The sequence below is a fragment of the Leucopleurus acutus genome (assembly GCF_964270905.1).
Source record: "Leucopleurus acutus genome assembly, chromosome: 5".
Lineage (NCBI taxonomy): Eukaryota > Metazoa > Chordata > Mammalia > Artiodactyla > Delphinidae > Leucopleurus > Leucopleurus acutus.
This window is the reverse complement of record NC_139147.1, coordinates 122,094,444-122,115,462: the sequence shown is the minus strand read 5'-3', so window position 1 is coordinate 122,115,462 and position 21,019 is coordinate 122,094,444. Positions and strand designations below refer to the sequence as shown.

Genomic DNA, 21,019 nt, shown 5'->3' with positions numbered 1-21,019 from the left:
ACCCCAGTACCTGTGTCTCTACATTCTTCTGGGTTCACTCTCCCTTTCCAGAATGTTTTTCACTCGTGATGGGTTGATTTGTTATGCAGCAATAGGATAGTAATGCAAGTGTGACCTCATTTGAAAATGTGAACTACCCCCGGTAGCTCACATGGCATCTAACAGATGTTGCTAGCTTTCTCTTGAAAATTTAAAATATCCCAAAGTGCCCTGTAAGTTTGCGGTGCTTCCATGCACCCCAGTACACAGTTTGGGATCTGTGACTCTGAGACATGAAGCATTTCTAGAGACAAAGAGGGATATTAAATAATGTCAAAAGGGTATATCCCCTAGGAAAATTTATCAGTTCTAAATTTGTAGGTACCTAGTAACATAGCTTTAAAATATATAAGACAAAAATGTATGCTACAAATAATAAATGCTAGAGAGGGTGTGGAGAAAAGGGAACCCTCCTACACTGTTGGTAGGAATGTAAATTGATACAGCCACTATGGAGAACAGTATGGAGGTTCCTTAAAAAACTAAAAATAGTGTTACCATATGATCCAGCAGTCCACTGACAAAATCAGTACTGGTTCTTGTGGCCAGCAGAATAATAATAACATCAATAATAATAATAAAGTGCTTCCACTATGTGCCAGGCATTGTGCAGTGCTTTATAAACTTATCTCATTTAACCCTTATGACAACCATAATCCATTTTACAGATGGGGAAATGGAGGCTTGAAGAAGAGTGTTTATAACTTATCTGAGGCCTCCCAGTGAATCAAGTGGTGGAGACAAAACTAAAATCCAGGTCTGCTCCCCTCCAAAGCCCACATTCTTAACCACTGTAATTACTGCCTGGCAAGAATTATGTCTATGAAGAGGATTATGACACTTTTAAATCAATGTGTCCTTGGAAATATTTAGTATCCACTATTAATGTTAATCGTGTTCCTTAATAATTGAGTTCCATGCATACTGCCCACATTTTAAACAACCTAAAAGAAAGAACCTGGTCCCATGAGTATAGACCTTGCCAATTGACATTTTCTGCTCTCTTTTGATTCTCCACTCCCATTTTAAGATTAGTGAAGCACTGGGACTTCCCTGGTGGCACAGTGGTTAAGACTCTGTGCTCCCAATGCAGGGGGCCCGGGTTCGATCCCTAGTCAGGGAACTAGATCCCACATGCATGCCGCAACTAAGAGTTCGCATGCCACAACTAAGGAGCCCAAGTACCGCAACTAAGGAGCTGGTGAGCCGCAACTAAGGAGCCCACCTCCTGCAACTAAGAAGCCCACCTGCTGCAACTAAGACCCAACACCACCAAATAAAATAAATAAATAAATAAATAAAAGTAGGAAACTTTCTAATGTACACATGTATATCTGCAAAAAAAAAAAATCTGCGCTCAAAAGACTCTTTAAAAAAGAAAAAAAGATTAGTGAAGCACTTTATGATTTTCAGAGAAGGGTATGCAGCAATATTTGCTAACTTTTAGTGGGGAAAGTGTGATCTGCTCCTTAAAAAGACATCTGTGTGTTGGGTTTCAGGGCAAGTTACTGTTTTCAGAATCCAAGTGGCATCTAACACTATGAAACAATGCCAAGAGAAAGGGAAGGAAAACGAAAAACTAAAGGAGCACCCCTACTCATTGTTCCAACTCTTCAAAAGTTTCTGAAAACATATGAGAAGCATTGTGCACAGACTCAGACGTCTGTGTGTCCAGCCATCAAAAGGGACTTGAAAACCAGCATCAACCATGAACGGATTCTCAGGAAGGTGAGTGTGTCCTCTCCTTCCCTTATTCTTCCCTGAAATGAATTGATGAGGGTTTCCTCCCAAGGAATACGGGTCCTTAATCCCCTCAGGCCCAGAACTGGTGGTGTCACTCCCTCTGCGTTCCTGCTGCGTGCTGTCCAAAGCCTGACTCTGGCACCAAGTTCTGCTCAGCACTTCTCCTACCATCCCCCTCCTCTCTCCCAATCTGCCCATCCCTGTCCTTCCAGCAGGTCTGCCTTGTCTCACACCATTTCACCTCTGGAATGGACAACCCACCCCTCCTCCCATTCCGCATCTGGAGAACCCAGCTCAAAAACACCACTTCTGTCATCATTGCAGGACCTCCCTCCCCAGCACTCCTGACCCCTCCAAAAGAATGTCTCCTTGCCTTGACAGCTGGCGTGTCCAGGCCATCAGGCCAGACTTGCACACACCCACGCCTCCATTCTCACTTGGAATGAGAGCAGCAAACACATCATTTGGATTTCAGAAAAAAATCTGATGTCTTATTTTTGCTGAGATTAAATCTAGGGATTGGGTATAAGGGGGAAAGAAGAGAGGCCAGCAGTGAAGCTAAGTGGTTAACTCTTGGGACAGAGTACCTGACAGACCAGAAGGAGGAGACTGGCACCCAAAGACAGACTGTCCAGCTTTACAACTTTTCTATCACCAGCCCAGAAAGACAGTCTGTGTTTTAATAATCACATACCTACTGACTTCCTAAAATGCTGCGTTAAACAAGACAACAAATTAAACAAAATAATTAGATAGAGACAGGTGCTTTTAAAAATCATTGCTTTGGACTTTCCCTGGTGGCACAGTGGTTAAGATCCGCCTGCCAATGCAGGGTACATGGGTTCGAGCCCTGGTCCGGGAAGATCCCACATGCTGCGGAGCAGCTAAGCCCCTGAGCCACAACTACTGAGCCTGGGCTCTAGAGCCCACAAGCCACAACTACTGAGCCTATGTGCCACATCTACTGAAGCCTGCCCGCTTAGAGCCCGTACTCCACAACAAGAGAAGCCACCTCAATGAGAAGCCCATGCACCATGCTGAAGAGAGCCCCCACTCGCCGCAACAAGAGAAAGCCCGCCCTCAGCAACAAAGATCCAACGCAGCCAAAAATAAATAAATAAAATAAAATAAATCATTGCTTTAATGTGACTTTCACACAAATCCATTACACCCATATTTTTCCTGAATGTGTTTATGGGTGGAAGGGTGATTACATTGCACTCCACACAAAGAGAGCCTCCTGGACTTCCTCTCTACCATCTCTCTCTTTCGCCTGAACTCCCACTTCCCAGGGCAGCTGCCCTCCTCCCTCTCTCCTCTGGTCCCTTTGGTCTCTCCCTCTCCACCTCTTCTACTCTCCTGTTCCCCACCTGCCCTCCTAGGTCTTTCTAATTCCTTCTTTTGCAGTTGCTTCTCTGGGCTCCCCCTGCACACACACATCTCCCAGCTCATCCCAATGGAGGAGCTTCCCAGAGTCATCCTTTTTGTGGTAAAATAATTACTAATTCATTTTTTTCCTATGTGGTTTTTATAATTAGGCTGCACTACTTAATCATAAGGGTTTGTCATAAATCTTGCTCAAGTTTATAACCTCGTCAGCAATGTTTTCCAAACATTTTAAATTACAATCACCATCAGAAATATAATTAACATCATGACCCAGTATATAAGTACTGGAGTGAATCAGTATGACCCTAAGAGCTGTTTATGTTGAGTGGGTTGCTTTGGTTGGGTCTCCATTTTGATTTTGAATATCACTAAAATACAGGTCTCATGAGACAATTATTCCTTACAGCATAGTATACACGCAGATCATCTCCCTTCTTTTCTATTTCATTAAAGAAAGAAAAAAAAAAAAGGTGGTTACAATCCACTAAATTGATATCCCGACCCAAAGAGGGACAGTAACATGCTGGAAAAATCTCTGCCCTGTGGGACTTTTCATGGAGCTTTTTGCATATGGCAGGAACACCCTAGGTTTGTGTTGAATTATCACCCCAGTGCACACTTGATCCACAGATAATAACTATTTTAAAGGTTCTTAGGGTGTTGTCTAATGACAATATTCTTTCTCCACGTATTTTACGACCTCTCTTTATGGTGCCCACCTGTAGCTTTTTTCTTACATTCTAGTTTATACTTGTAAGACCTGATGACTCCCCGCCAAGCATCCTACCAATCTCCTTGGAACCTTTGCTCATGACAGCCCAGGATGAGTGTTACATGCTGGGGAGAGAGATCTGCATCTGCAGCTTTCAGCTGAGCAACCCAGAGATCGCCAGACTCTTGAGTCATGCGTTTTAAAAATAGCTCTGCAGTTAACCTTAAAATTGAATATAAGCATATTACATCATGTGTTCCAGCTATATTTATTTGGTTGTTTTGGAAAAAAAAACAAGTATTTTTAATGAAATATTTCAAACATATAAAAGTGTAAAAAATAATAGAACATACATCTATGTACTCACCGTCATGTAATATACTTTTTAGGGAATGAAAATTGCATATAATAGCTAAAGTGTCATCTTACTTCCTTTCCCTCATCTACTTCCCAGAGGTACCACTAGCCTAGAGTTGATGTGTATCAACCCCGTGCATGTTTTTATACTTTTTTGACATATGCATGTGTGTTTTTACTTACATACATGGAATTGTATGATGTGTATGATTTTGTGGCTTACTCTTTTACTTATGTTGTCAAGATTTCTCCATGCTTATTACTTTTGACTGTTATCATATCACACATAATCTTCATTCCTGAATGACAGTTTTGCTGGATATACACTTATAGATTAAATACTATTATTTTTTAAATTGAACTTCCATTATTGTGACTGAGAAGTCATGGACAGGACTTTACTTCTGGAAAGAGCAAATGAGATAATTCAGATCAATCCTTTTGCTGAGGGCAACAAGAAGCTACAATACACAATATGGGATATAAAGCAGCTTGATTCCTACTTCACATCATACCCCAGAATCAATTCCAGATGGATTACAAATTTAAGGCAAAACTATAAAGTTTCTAGAAGGTAATATAGGACAATACCATCATGACTCTGGGGTTGAGAAAAACTTCTCAAACAGGACCCAAAAAGCACTAATTTTTCTAGTCTTTTGCCTTTTTGAAAATCCCTTATTTTATTTTATAATCTGTCTAATAGTTTCAATAATCTGAATTATTTTACAGTCTGATATTGCTGACTCTTGCTTCTTCTGGCTCTTACTTATGGTGACATTTCTTTGTATGTTTTTGTCAGTTCTTTTTGACAGTAAATTCATATTTCATGAAAAAAAAGTAGTTGTAGCAATTCCTTGAGCTCTGATTTGCAGATAGCTTTCTCCAGAGAGGATTTGTAGTTGTTTCTGCCACATACTCAGAGCTACATGAAATTAAATTCTTGACCTGAGGTTTCTTTGAGCCATCCAAGTGATGTTAATTCAGGGTGCAAACCTGTGTTAAGGCTAGTTTGTGAGTTCTCAGGGGTTGTGTTTTTTTCCATATACTCAGTATCAGTTTGAGATGGGCCATTTTCCCTGGGATCCTTCGAGGAAGGGAGAGTTGGGTTTATTTCTAGTTCATCCTTACTCTAAGGACATAGCACTATAATCCACTTTATGTTTTGGGCCGCACCTCTATGTAGGATTTCCTGTTGGACTCCTCACCTTGGGCCTAATCTCCTATCCCCTGGACTGTATGATCCATTACAATCAAAGCTCAAATCTGCTGTTTTAGTGATGCTCTCAAAAGGAAACCTGGCCTCAGTGCCCTCTAGGGTCCTACTTTCTCTCATTCATTGACCTTTGTGTATTCCTCACTAACCTGCCAGTCAATGAACACATTTTAAAAAGATATTTTTAAAACTCTTAGAAGAACGCATGCGGAAAAGCTTCATGATATTGGATTTGGCAATGATTTCTTGGATATGACACTAAGAGCACAGGCAACAAAAGAAAAACTAGACGCATTGGACTATATCAAAATGAAAAACTTCTCTGCTTCAAAAGACACAATCAACCGAGTGAAAAGGGAGAAAATAATTGCAAATCATATATCTGATAAGGGCTGATATCCAGAATATATGAGTTCTTTAACTCATATAACTCAACAACAAAAAAAATAAGCAACCTGATTTAAAATGGTCAAAGGACTTGAATAGACATTCTCCAAGGAAGATATACAAATGACCAATAAGCGCATGAAAAGATGTTCAACATCATTAATCATTAGAGAAATGCAAATCAAAACCACAATGAGATACCATCTCATGTCAACTAGGAGGGTTACTATCAAAAAAAGCAGAAAATAATATGTTGATAAAGACGTAGAGGAATTGGAACCCTTGTGCACTATTGGTGGAAATGTAAAATGGTGCAGCCACTATGGAAAATAGTATGGCGGTTCCGCAGAAAATTAAAAAGAGAACTACCCTATCATCACTATGTATCATCTGGGTACATACCCAAAAGAATTCAAAGAAGGGTCTCAAAGAGATATTTGTACATTCATGTTCATAGCAGCATTATGCACAAAAGCCAAAGATGGAGGCAACCCAAATATCTATTGCCAGACCAATGGGTAAACAAAGTATGGTATACATGAGAATATTATTCAGCCTTAAACAGAAAGGAAATTCTGACATATGCTACAACGTGGATGAACCTTGAAGAACTCATGCTAAGTGAAATAAGTCAGAAACAAAAGGGTATTGTATCATTTCACTTATATGAGGTACCCAGAGTAGCCAAATTCATAGAGACGGGAAGTAGAATGGCAGTTACCAGGGGCTGCAGGGATGGGAGAAAGGGAGCTTTTGTTTAATGGGTACAGAGTTTCAGTCTTGCAAGATGAAAAAAGTTCTGGAGGTGGATGGTGGTGAGGCTTGCACAATAATGTGAATATACTTAATGCCAGTGAACTTTACCCTTAGAAATGATTAAGATGGTAAATTTTATATGTATTTGACCACAACTTAAAAATAAAATTTTAAAAAGATATTTTAAATATATAACCAGAATTTTTGGTTGTTTTTATTCAGATGGTTAGTCAGGGTACCCAGTCCATCCAAGCTGGAAACAGAAAGCTGTCCTTGAATGTTCACAGTGATCCTTAGCAGTTCCTTAAAATGTACCCTTCTCGGTAATCTGGAGGCTGCTGAGGAATTCTATCCGAGATGGCCGTGGTCTTGCCCACAGCAGTGCGGGTGCCCCAGGGAGCAGTGCTGGTGCCCCAGCGGGGGGACACTGCAAACCACTGGCTGAGATCTTCAGGACTTGGTCCAGAGTTTGTTTTGCACAGACCAATGTTAGCATCAGCAGTGATGTGTCACATGGCCTCCTCTGTCAGAAACACAGCTTCAGAAATCTGATCCAGCGCTCAAACTAGACTTTCTCTCATTAAAGAGGCCTCAGGCACCAGCTCCGTAGTTAAGGTTGCAAGGGCTTGTTTATGCTCAACTGAGGTATAATTTGGAATCCGTTGTTTTTTTTTTTAAGATGACTAATGCAGCATTTTATTGACAATGGAAACCAACACATCAGTAAAACAGAACAGAAAGTTCATAAACATACCTAATGACTATAAAGCAAACAGACAAACAAAACTAACACCTAATAAAGGTACTAAATCAGTTGGGTAAGAGTGGATTATTCAATAAGAGGCAGAATCTACAAAAGGAAAGTTAAATTTGACAGCATTATGAAAAATACTTCCACATAAAGCAATTCACAAATTAAAAAAACAAAATGCAAAGGCACAACAAAACAAAGCAGACGGAATATTTTTTGCAAAATAAATGACGTTTAGAAGATTTAGATCCTTATTCAGTACCTAGAATATCAGAAAAATGTGCAAAGAATACAAATGGGCAATTAATGAAAAGAAAAGCAAGAGAAAGAAAGGAAGAAAGAAAGAAATACAAGCATAAATAAGTTTAAGAAAATTATTAACTTTACTACTAACCAAAGAAATACAAATTAAAATGTATTTTAATACAGCAGTTATTTTCACCCATAAAGTTTCCTTTTTTCTAAAACTAAGAGAGCTGGTGGTTGGCAATGATGAGGTTAAATACCACTCTAAGCTATTTGCAGAGAATTTAAATTGATTCAGCTTTTCTGGGTAGCTTTGTTTTTTACATCTTTATTGGAGTATAATTGCTTTCCAACGGTGTGTTAGTTTCCGCTTTATAACAAAGTGAATCAGTTATACATATACATATGTTCCCATATCTCTTCCCTCTTGCGTCTCCCTCCCTCCCACCTTCCCTATCCCACCCCTCTAGGTGGTCACAAAGCACCGAGCTGATTTCCCTGTGCTATGCGGCTGCTTCCCACTAGCTATCTACCTTACGTTTGGTAGTGTATATATGTCCATGCCACTCTCTCTCTTTGTCACAGCTTACCCTTCCCCCTCCCCATGTCCTCAAGTCCATTCTCTCGTAGGTCTGTGTCTTTATTCCTGTCTTATCCCTAGTTTCTTCACGACATTTTTTTTCTTAAATTCCATATATATGTGTTAGCATACAGTATTTGTCTTTCTCTTTCTGACTTACTTCACTCTGTATCACAGACTCTAGGTCTATCCACCTCATTACAAATAGCTCAATTTCGTTTCTTTTTATGGCTGAGTAATATTCCATTGTATATATGTGCCACATCTTCTTTATCCATTCATCCGATGATGGACACTTAGGTTGTTTCCATCTCCGGGCTGTTGTAAATAGAGCTGCAATGAACATTTTGGTACATGACTCTTTTTGAATTATGGTTTTCTCAGGGTATATGCCCGTAGTGGGATTGCTGGGTCATATGGTTGTTCTATTTGTAGTTTCTTAAGGAACCTCCATACTGTTCTCCATAGTGGCTGTACCCATTCACATTCCCAGGCCAGCAGCGCAAGAGTGGAATCCTATCTCTGACCAACATGTCATTACCTCACAAAACCCTAAATCCTCCAAACCCCACCAAAGTCACTTTCAGGCTTAAATTCTGAACTGAGGGGATTCTCAGGTTGTGGTGATTCTAATTGCTAAAAGGTGGCCTTCCTGATCTGATACTCTCTGCTATCAGGTAGGGATTTAACTGTCATTGCGATCCTTTGTTATCGCAAGAAATGACCTTGCCTTAGGCTTGTGCTTATATTGTGCTACAATATATCTTCTCTCATCATAAAGCTTGATGTTTCCCATACAATTTTTCAATGAGTCTTCATTTTAAAGGGAAATTATTTTGTGTTCATGCCACTTTCTCCTTGGGTAATTAGAAAGTTATCTTAGGAGCCAAAATGTTGAGGTAATTAACATGAGTGACTTTGAAGTAACTTCTAAAAACACAGAGCATATTTATCTTCATCGTGTCAGCACTTTTTACCCTGCGTTCTCAGGCTTTGCTTCTGGAATCGAAGAGGCAACCCCTGCCCGTTTACCACCGTCAAACTCATTGATTGTAAGATGGATCCGTGGTCTTTGGGGAGACTTGGGAGGACTCTGCAGTTCAGCAGGTGCATTTTCTTGTCCTCGATTACTGCAAGTAAGGTGGAACGCGGAGTTCCTTCAAGGCCCTTCCTGCTGTCAGCGGGGGGAGGCAAAGGCAGGGGACGGAAATGTCCTGGTTCCTTGTGCTTCATCAAGTCATCGCTGAAAGGGGACACTAAGCATCCTTAGAGTTCATGTCCCTGAGTAAATGTTAGGGTTCTCAAAAAGAGTCGCTAGGGCTTCCCTGGTGGCGCAGTGGTTGAGAGTCTGCCTGCCGGTGCAGGGGACACGGGTTCGTGCCCCGGTCCGGGAAGATCCCACATGCCGCGGAGCGGCTGGGCCCGTGAGCCATGGCCGCTGAGCCTGTGCGTCTGGAGCCTGTGCTCCGCGACGGCAGAGGCCACAACAGTGAGAGGCCCGCGTACCGAAAAAAAAAAAAAAAAGAGTCTCTAGTCATTCATTTATTCCTTCAACAAATATTTGTTGAAGGCCAGTTTGTACAAGGCACGGTGCTTGTTGCTAAGGAACATATAAATATATTTAAGGCAGCGCCACTGTCCAAGGGAGTCCTCGGTATAGTAGAGGCAGGAGACGTGCTCTTGATTATGTATAGTGCAAGGAAGAAAGTCTGAATCTCACAAAATATGTCCATATACATTTTAGTGGTAGTTTGGACAAGGGAAACCACGATTCCCTAGGTGATGGGTCAGTATTCACCAGGAGAGGAGGTGGGAGGAAGGGTAGCGATAATAACAATAATAACAATAACAGCTAATGGTTATTGAGTGCTTACTGTGTGCCAAGCACAGTGCATGGATTTTCTCATTTCTTCTCCCAACAATAAAGAGATGTTTACCATCACGTAGAGATGTATGATACATAATGATAGATATGTACCATTTCTAACCCTTGAGTATAGGTGAGGAAAGACTCAGGGGGATTAATTGGTTTGTTCAAGGCCATTCAGCTCTTAGGGATGGAGCCTAGATGTGAATTCAGGTGTCTGAATGAGAGCCCACCTCTGATCCATGCTACTAGATTGCTGGGGTCTATAATTTACCATCCATAAATAATTTCAAACTGCTTGTGTGATCTGGGGTAGGTCACGCGACTTCTGTGATCTATAATGAGATGATCTCTTCCACTTCCTAAGTCTATGATTCTGTGATTCTTCCCATGGAGTCAGGTGATGCCTTGTACTCAGAAGGCCAGTGGGCTGTGAAGTGCAAGAGATGAGTCATGCCTGAGAAGTGGTATCACAATGACACCAAGGCCCCATTAAAGGACTAGGATCTTATTAGGGCCCTGGTGGTGACAGTGGACAAGTCCATCAGCAAGAGCTGGAGGGACAGTGGACAAGTCCATCAGCAAGAGCTGGGGGGAGCCAGTGTTCTGTGGAGGTTCTCCAGCTTTCTGAATTGCTGGGAGGAGCCATAGTCAGGGTCTCCTAACACAGGGCCGCAGAAGGTCAGGTTCCTTGGGATACCATGCAGTGATGCAGCATTGGCCACGGGGTCTCCCCAGCTCCCCACCTGGGCCAGGCAGACCCAGCCCCACTGCTAAGAGACCCCTCTAGACTCCAGTTCCTGTGCTGGACCCAAAGATCTGCACTGGGGAGAAGAAAGAAGCAATTTCCATCTTCAGGAAACAGGTTACTTTAACCGTCAGTGGAAATCCTGCTGCTGCTAAGACGCCTAAATTTGTCAGGGTTGAGTAGGTGGGGTCAGCACCGGGACCTCAACACTGGTCAGATTGCAGGTTACCAGTCTCTGGGGATTGGAGTTCCTTCCTCACTGTCTTCCCTGATAGGCTGTGAAGTCCAGCAGGCAGGATACCCCTCCTTCTTATACACAGCTGCATCCCCACAGCCGCCATGGTAGCTGGCCCTCAATAATTACTCACTGAATGAATTAATAAATTTTCAAAGTTATTTCTGTTAATACTACTCACTTCATTTTAAAGTTCAAGCCTTGACATTCCAAATTCCCTGAAGATGTCCCGTTACCTCATTGGTCCTCAATTTATTGACCTAATACCTACCTACCCCTAGAGGCTGTTGCCGGCATGAATGAGCTGACGGGTGTTCACTTTGCAGACTCTAGTGACTGTGCAATACAAGGCAAGGAGCACCTCAGGGCCAAGGAGAGCCAAGAGGTTGAACTTTCTTGAACCTACCCTGGACATGGCTTAAAAGACTTCTCCTTACAGGGTCCTAGTACCACTGGGTCTTCCCCGCCTCCTTGGTCCCTGCCAGCTGGGCCACCTCTCCTGTCTTCAGGATTCACAGCTTGCTCTCTATCTGCTCCCTGAATGGGTACTTCAAACAGTCCTCCGCTCGCTTTGCCCGGGAGGTAGACTCTGGTTCCCCCTCCTCCACACACAGGCTACCCCCCACCAATCATCCCAGCCCACCCCGCCCCCAGCCCTGGAATCCCAAACTGAGGACCAGCAAAAGTGCCTCTAACTGCCCTGGGGAGTGCCTTAAAATTAGTAATCTAATGGTGACATAGTTTTAAAAGTTACTTACTTGCTCCTATCATTTTTTTTTTTTTTGATTTGGAAATGAAGAAATTGAGAGTATTTTCTCAGGCCTGGAGCACAATCAAAGGCTTCAAGGCCTTAGTCTGTGCTACTGTGGTCTAGGGCCACAGAGCGGGTCGAGGCTGGGCTCCGTCATATGCCAGAGTGCCATTTGGTGAGAGGGTCCCCTGCTCCCCCTCCTACAACTTGGCACTGTTCTGTCTTGACTTATATAACTAGTTACTTACAGAGCCTACTAGCCCATGAGTTCCTTTGATTTTTTTGTTATGATGTTTTTAATCATCTTCTTCCCCTCCAGTTATTTTGTTTTCCTTTTCTTAATTATAATAGAAAGGTCCTTTAGTTACATTTGAGAATCAAGGATGTCATGCTAAATGCATATTTTGGCCAGTTGATGTGGCTACTAGGTCCATTTTTTATGACGTGGTCTATTATTATGATTATTTATTATTTTGTAACTAGGTCTATTATTTTATGAGGTGAAGACCCAAATCCCAGTTTGAGAAAGTGGAAAGAACAGCAAATGAACAGTGTATTTCACCCCTTCCCCAGTGAGCTGCACCTTAATGGCAATCACTTGCAGTGTTCTGGAGCTCTGGGTCTCCTCTGACCCCTAGCAGAGTATGCAGAGATGCAGGGGAAAGACCAGCCAACAACTTCCTCACCAGACCCCAGGAATCCCCCTCAGGTGCTCCAAGGTAAGCAGTGGGAACTTGGTGCTAAACTCTGTTGGGGCCATCTGAAAGAAGGAACATTTGCTTTGCAATTAAAAGTGACCTCTCCAGTGATCAGTGGAGATTCCTCTTCCTGAGAATGTGTGGGAGCAGAATAAAAGACCCCCAAAGATGTCTTTGTCCTAATCTTCAGACCCTGTGACTATGTTACCTCACATGGCAAAAGGATTGTTATAAGAGGGAGGCCGGAGGGTCAGAGTCAGAGAGAAGGAGATGGGACAGTGGAAGGAGACCTTGGAGTGAAGTGGGGAAGGGGCCATAAGCCAAGGAATGTAGGCAGCCTCTAGGAGCTGGAAAGGTCAAGGAAACTAATTCTTCCCCAGAGCCTCCAAAAGGAACGCAGGTCCACTGATGCCTTCACTTTTGCCTATAAGACCCATTGCAGACTCTGACCCCCAGAACTGTAAGGTAATACACTTGTATTGTTTTAAGCCACTGAGTTTGTGGTCATTTGTTACTACAGCAATAGGAAACTAGTACAGCATGTTAATCAGCACTCTTTCAGTTAAAAGTGAAAGCAACTCAAACAGAACTAAAGATAAATAGGGATTTATTGGCTCACATAACTGAGACGTGCACAGGTGGAGCTGTCTCAGAGATGGCTGAATTCAGGAGCTCAAACCATGTCATCAGGAAACCCCGAGTTTGCTGCTCGTGACTCTACTTCCCTTCCCAGGGTTGGCCTTCTCTCCCAGGGCAGACAGGCTTCCTCCAAGCAGGAACAGCAGTTGACACGTCCGCCAGCAGTCCCAGAGCTATATCATCATTACTTGTAATCACCCAGAAAGTGTGAACCTCTTTCTTCCGGTAACTGTGGGTCAAATCCCATTGGAAGGCTCTAATTGGCTCTCCTTGGGTCACATATCTACCTCTTGGACCAATCCCTACAGTCCAGGTCATGGTAAACCATGATTGGCCAGGACTGATCACACACCCCATGGGGGTGGGGTGAAACACTGTGATGGGCAGCACTACCAGAATCACAGGATTTCCAGCGGGGAAGTGGCAGTCCCCCTGAAAGAAGTAGACAGATGAAGAGGACAATGCAGGACAGACGAGAACAACAGCTGCTTACTTCCCCATAAAAGGGTTATCATGTGTGTTAATAGATTCGAAGTACACATATTCATGACACATTTTAAAGCTGACTACTATTTTTTTGTGGTACGCGGGCCTCTCACTGTTGTGGCCTCTCCCGTTGCGGAGCACAGGCTCCGGACGCGCAGGCTCAGCGGCCATGGCTCACGGGCCCAGCCGCTCCGCGGCATGTGGGATCTTCCCGGACCGGGGCATGAACCCGCGTCCCCTGCATCGGCAGGCGGACTCTCAACCACTGCGCCACCAGGGAAGTCCTAAAGCTGACTACTTTTAATCATTGGTAACAGTAAATTGTAGCAAGTTAGTAGCATAGACTTAGAGTCAGACCTGGGTTCAAATCCTACTCCAGCTGTGCGTGACTCTGGGCAAATTGTCAAATTGATCTAACTTCAGTTTCTTCAGCTACAAAATATACATAATGATAACTACCCCCCTGGTGGTTAGTGCAGATTAAATGATATAATGTAAAGCAGTTAGCACATGCCTTACACACAGTAAGTCCTTGAGGGATGTTAATTATCATCATCACTGTCATCGTTATCATTACAGCAAAAACAACCCTTTCCCAGCTTGAAGCATATTGGTGAACACGACCACTCTACTTGCTGGAAAAAAGTGGAGATAAACAGCTAAGTCTAGCATACAGCATGGTGACCATAGTTAACAATGCTCTAGTGCATATTTGAAAGTTGTTAAGAGAGTAGATCTTAAAAGTTCTCATCACGGGGGAAAAAAATATCTGTGATTATGTATGGTGATGGATGTTAACTAGACTTATTGTAGTGATCGTTTCACAATGGATACAAATATCGAATCATTACGTTGTACACCTGAAACAAATGTTATATGTCAATTAGATCTCAGTGAAAATTACTGAAATACAATTATTCTCCGACCCTTTTGCTGTATCCTCACATGGCCTTTCCTAGCTGTATGCACCCGGATAGAGAGAGTGAGCTCTCTGGTGTCTAATAAGAACACTATCCTAGCTGATCAGGGCCCCACCCTTACGATCTCATTTAATCTTAAGTACCTCTGTAGAGGCCCCATCTCCAAATACAGCCATACGGGGGGTTCAACCCAGTTTGTTTCAAGGCAGAGTTGTAAAGGTCAGGGACCAGGGAGCTCCAGGGGTCTGGCAGGATGCGCTACAGCATGGGTTGCTGGGGGTCAGTGCTGGATTTCTTGGCTCAAGAAGCACGTTTGAGGGTGGCAAAGTCCAGCTGGCGGGGCTTTGGTCCCACACCCCCTGGGGCCAGGCGAGGGCTGGCAAGATACCGTAATCATTTTTATTGCCTCATATGCCTCTTCTTTTCATTTATGGCTAATCCTGCTAGCATAGAAGTGAAATCAAGATGGGAAAACTAATTTGCCTGAGCAGAGGTCTATCAATCCAGTTCTGAAATAGAAGGCACTTTTACTCTGTGCTGGTGTGTATGTTACCGTTATGGACTGAACGTTTGTGTCATCCCCACCCCCCCTGCCAAATTCATAGGTTGAAGTCTTCACCCCCAAAGTGATGATATTAGGAGGCGGAGGCCTTTGGAAGGTGATTAGATCATGAAGGTGGAGCCCTCATGAATGGGATTAGTGCCCTTATAAAAGAGACCCCAGAGAGTTCCCTTGCCCCTTCCACCATGTAGGGTTATAGCAAGAAGACGGCCATCTATGAACCAGGAAGCGGGCTCTCACCAGACACTGAATCTGCTGGTACCTGGATTTTGGACTTCCCAGCCTCCAGAACTGTGAGGAATAAATGTTTGTTGTTTATAAGCCACCCAGTCTATTGTGTCTTGTTATAGCAGCCCAAACACACTAAGAAAAAGAGTACACACAAACTTCCCAGTGGCTATGTTTGAGGGGGTGTGGATGGTTTTTTTAAATGTCCAGATTCTCACCTTCCATAATGACCCAGTACCTGTGGTTAATATCCTTGGTCACAATCATCATTCTATTTGGCAAACAAAGGTATGCTTCTCTCCCATCCAGTATCTGATCAGAATATCTCCTCTAGGGAGCAAAAACAAAGAGACAATTCAAAATATGAATATAAGAAAATGAATGGCTCTAAGAACTCAGTGACAAATCAATTTATACACATCGTGTGGCTTCCAATTTTTGCTTTTAACAGAATTGAAGGAGGACTTAAGTTATCAACCGACAGATCATTAAAAAAGATTTTTTTGATCAACGACTATATTAATTTTTAGTCTGTAACTCAGGAGTTCAAAGAATTGAATAATACTGCCGTGATAAAACTCCTTCTAGGATTTATTTGAATTTTAGATGAGAAACAAATAATGTATTATAAGTATGTTCCATGCAATGTTTAGGATACACTTAAAATAATTATTCTTGTTTATCTGACATTAAATTGAACTGGGTGCCCTGTATTTGGGGGACGAGGGAGATTAGGTCTGGCATTATTCCACTGCCATCCACCTGAACAAGATTTCTCAGCAGTTCCAACTATAACAATGAAAAATAGAAAAAACATTGATGCTGCAGCCTGCCTCATTTTAGCAGTAATATTCTTTGATGAATACATGAATTAATTATAAAAACAAATAAATAAAACAGCACCATCCATCTCTTTGGGCAAGGCAGTCAATAAAATTTTAGTTTTGTATTTAATTAGGATTTATCAAAATATATAAAATACATATGTTGTATTAATCAGTTGCATACTTCTAAATAATAACTATAGAAGAATTTTTAATACTTTAGAGGTTTATGAGCCCAAGAAATTTTTAAAATTTAAATATTTGTAAATGAAGCATTTTTATTACAGAGAAGTATTACAGGATGGCCTATAAATGACTTGCAAATATAAAATTCTGCAGAGTTAGTAAAATGGAAATAACAGTAAAAACACAGGGAAAAAAAGGAATCATGTAAAACTTTCAATCACTCAAAAAGAACTGCTCATGTTTTGAGCTGTTTGGGATTTTTTAATGCATGATGATGGGTATCAAAGTGCTTGGAATTCAGATTCCATCTGATATACTTGAAAGAATGGTATAACAGACTTCATTTTTATTGTTTTAAATTTATTTATTTTATTGAAGTAGAGCTGATTTACAATGTGTTAGTTTCAGGTGTACAACAAAGTGATTCAGTTACACATATACCTATTTTTTCCAGATTCTTTCCCCTTATAGGTTATTATAAAGTATTGAGTAGAGCTTCCTGTGCTATACAGTAGGTCCTTGCTGGTTATCTATTTATATATAGTAGTGTGTATATGTTAATCCCAAACTCCTCCCCCCTTACCAGATTTTACTTTTAAACGTCAACATTTTCTACATGCTAGAAATTTCACTGTTTGAAATTTTAAAACTTACGATGAACAAGTTTAGATACCAGACTAAAAATGCACGAGATTGTACATAGCTTTTCCATATTCCTCTAGGGTGTTATGAGGGCAAAAATGTTCTGAGGCCAATGCTCCGTAAGGCCCAGATGTTTGGTTTTCTCTCTGTTCTGTGAGCTGCCCCAGGTCTCCTAGTAACTTTTCCTTGCCAGAGGTGGGCACAGAAGCCTTCTGTTGCCCACAGTCAAAGAGGCACGAATGCCAATGACAAGTCTGTTTCCTTAATCGCTCGTTATGTGTAAAATGCAATCGGTAACAATGCTCTTCCCTTCCTTCCTTCCTGCATACGTGTGTGTGTGCACCTGTGTCTTTCCTTACACACATTAGAGCATAAAACTACGATCCCTGCCCGAGGAGGGGCTGGGAATGCTGTGTATGTGTGTGCCTAGATGTGTGTCAAGGATGGGGGAATCAGACAATTTTTAAAAGGCATAAGAAATATAGAGCCACTATAGTTTATTAGAAGATGATAACTGCTATGGAAAAATGAAAAAAATCAAGCAAGATAAGCACGTTTGGGAATCTGGTGTAGGAAAAGATGGTTGTGGTGTGAACTTATTTTATTTTATTTTTCCCCCAAATCCAAATAACTTTCTTGTTTGCTAACTTTCTTATTAACACACACACACACACACACACACACACACACACACACTTTCATGAGCAAATGTAACCAATACTGAAAATTCTTAGAAGTGGAATTATAGGGCCAAAAGGCATGTAAATTTAGAATGACTTTAAATAGATGTTTGGGTGGCATTTGTGCCACAGAAGGTGAGGGAGTGAGCCTGCGGATAAATGGGGAGCATTCCAGGAATGCCCCAGGGCTTTGCACAAGGAGCAGCAGGTGCCTGGCCAATAACAGGGGCCAGGGGGTCATGGGCCTTGTTAGCTAGGAAGGCGCAGAGGAATCAGGACTTAGTTGGGACTTAGGTTTGAGAAGGACCCTCAATCTGCGTAGCAAACGGATTGGGTGTGGGTGGAAGGCACAGAGATCTTTTGGGAGGCCGTTGTCATCCAGATGAGAGGTGGTGGTGAGAGGTGAGAGGCTTCCACCCAGGTGAGACTAGGGCAGCAGCAGAGGAGGTTCTCCATCTACACTGTGTCCTGATGGATGGGATGTGGGGTGCAAGAGAAAGGAGAAGAAGGGTCCAGAAAGACTCCAGTGTGATAACGCACAAATATGTATTTTTAAACATGCCAAAAATGTGTTCCCCTCTGCTACGTTCTTACTAATTCCCGAGATTGGAGCCCCTTTTATAGAGGGCAGCTGTGGAGCAGAAAGAAGGATTTACACAAGGCCCTGCAGGATGATTCTTGGAGCCCTGCTTGGTTGCACAGTCTCCTCAAGCCTTTTAGAGGAGAAACATGAACAAGACAGGACTGAAGTGAAGTCAGTGGGTCAGATAATTCTCTTTTATGAGAAATACCTCTGTCCAAAGTGTACATAAAGTGAAGGCAATAACCTATATTAAAGTGTGTCAAAAATCCATTCATGCGGACTTCCCTGGCGGTCCAGCGGTTGAGACTCCGCACTTCCACTACAGGGGGCACGGGTTCGATCCCTGGTTGGGGAACCAAGATCGCATGCTGCACAGTGCAGCTGAAAACAAAAAAAAATCCATTCATGCAACTTTGAATTAGCTGTTTTTAATCTTTTTTATTTTTCCATACAGCCAGACAGAGAGGAAGTACAACCTTGAACCAGATTACAGAGTCATCTGGAGCTGTAACAGTGAAAACTACTTCAGGGAAAAAGAAGAGAAAAAAAGGTATTTTTGTGATTGTTTCAACTATTCCTCCCACTTCCTTCATCTTGTAAATCACTTCCTCCTTTCATAGGCTGTGTGTTCCCCTTACTAAAGAAATTACCCCAAACAGAGAGAAAAACTCAAGGGGAGAAAAAGAAGACTCATCTGATGGCTTCACATAAACCAAATACAGAACAGCTTAGCCATATCCACCAGAAGAATACATCTTTGGCACATTCAACAGGGCCAGAAAACAATGATGGAAATACCTCTGCAATAAACAGCCAGCAGGACCTGATAAATTCAGCTTGGAAACTTTTCTCCTATGCTTATTCCGTAGAAGCAGAAATGGAGTCATTCAGAGGGAACTTTAAGAAGTCACCAGCTCCATGACCTCTGAGCAGGATTAAACTAAGTGAGAAGCTGTCCAAGTGTTAAAGTTTTGTAGGGAACCAGGATTCTGTTCCCAGCACTTGCCCTGACGCCTCGGTTTCAGCATCCTGTTCTGCAAGTCCAGCACTTGTGCTCACAGCTTCCTAAATTCCACTCCAGCTTTAACATTTTGAAGTTATGAAGAGACAGCACAAGATGATCAATCACTGAGTGTGTCAGCAGCACAGTCTTTGGGAAACTCCTTGTGGAAGCTAACCTAAATTTCTGTTATTCTGTTTTAGTCCACTTCGGTTTGTTTGTTTCGTTCTGGTGTTCTTGTTGGTTTCTTTCATTTTTGTTTTGTTTTTTTTTTTTTTTTTTTTTTTTTTTTTTTTTGCGGTACGCGGGCCTCTCACTGCTGTGGCCTCTCCCGTTGCGGAGCAGAGGCTCCGGACACGCAGGCCCAGCGGCCATGGCTCACAGGCCCAGCCTCTCCGCGGCATGTGGGATCCTCCCAGACCGGGGCACGAACCCGCGTCCCCTGCATCGGCAGGCGGACTCTCAACCACTGCGCCACCAGGGAAGCCCTGTTTTGTTTTTAATAGTTTGTGGAAGGCAACAGGCCCTTATAATGAAGCTCTTCACCCTTTGGCTTTCTCTTCCTCAATTTTAATCTGTTCTTGTGTGGTCTTTTTTCTGTCCTTGAATTATCCTTGCATCTTTTCCGTGAAATCCCACTGAATTCAAAAACTACAATTTTATGATCTAAAAAGCCAGATGGGGCTTCCCTGGTGGCGCAGTGGTTGAGAGTCCGCCTGCCGATGCAGGGGACGCGGGTTCATGCCCCGGTCTGGGAAGATCCCACATGCCACGGAGCAGCTGGGCCCGTGAGCCATGGTCGCTGAGCCTGCGCGTCCAGAGCCTGTGCTCCGCAACGGGAGAGGCCACAGCAGTGAGAGGCCCGCGTACCGCAAAAAAAAATAAAAATAAAAAGCCAGATGAAAAGGTAAAGTGAGAACATTTATCAGACCCTGGCTCTGTTGTCTGATGTAAATATAGTCTTTCTGCTGGATAGTGCTAGTAGATTTTGGAAAATCTACTAAAGGGAGAAGGAGGAAGGTTGTGGGGGGGAGCACCATGCTAGGTCATCATTTGTGTTAGACAGTTACCATCCGGGAATATTTTCAACCAAGGATGCTTTCAGAGGAGTTGGTTGGGGTTCCTCTGGGGACAAGGAGAATCAGTGTCTCCAAGACAGGTAGCCATAGAGAGGACAGTCCTTACACTGTGCCAGATGACATGTGAGGGGAGAGGACTGCTGGGCCACTCATTCTAACTCTGCATCTAGACTTTACAGAAGGTGGTAGCAGGGACAAAGACGAGGCCTATGCATCATGCTGTGCAGTCAAGTTGGCACTGCAGAAAGACCAAAAGGACAAAATCTATCTGGGAACTTCAAGGCTTCCCAAGGTTGGAGAGAGTCTCTGAGCACTTCCATTTGTTGAGCTACTTGAGCTAAAATTATTTTTTCAGTTAATTAATAGCAAAGGTTTAAAAATGCATAATGTTTGAAGTCTTTATATTTAACAAGCAAACTCTTCTAACACACATAAAAACACAGAGAATACCTGCCTGACCTCATTAGGCGATGACACCAGGGTCTGAATGTGAGTCCTTCATGAATGTGACGCCTCCTGTGCACCAGCCCTCACTCGAGCCCCCCAGACCGCCACCCTTAAGTAGGCCCTGAGATGTTAAACCCTTACAGAAGGTGAATAGTTTGAGGAAAAAGTTTTTTTTTTAAAGCAATACTATTAGTTATCCTTTAACTTTTAAATAATAGCTATGTTAAGGCCCAGGTCACAATAGCAACCTTTCAGTTACTAAAACCTG

The 21,019-nt window shown here is 42.6% G+C and overlaps 1 pseudogene across 1 annotated transcript in view; it reads left to right on the top strand.

Moving 5' to 3' along the window:
• Positions 1 to 1,587: 1,587 nt before the first annotated feature.
• Positions 1,588 to 21,019, top strand: part of LOC309961800 — a 43,413-nt pseudogene continuing 23,981 nt past the window's right edge. The window contains exons 1-5 of the transcript in view: positions 1,588 to 1,767; positions 3,916 to 4,079; positions 9,167 to 9,312; positions 11,812 to 11,952; positions 12,351 to 12,496. The product of the transcript in view is annotated as an uncharacterized misc_RNA (transcript). The remainder of the gene's footprint in view (positions 1,768 to 3,915; positions 4,080 to 9,166; positions 9,313 to 11,811; positions 11,953 to 12,350; positions 12,497 to 21,019) is intronic.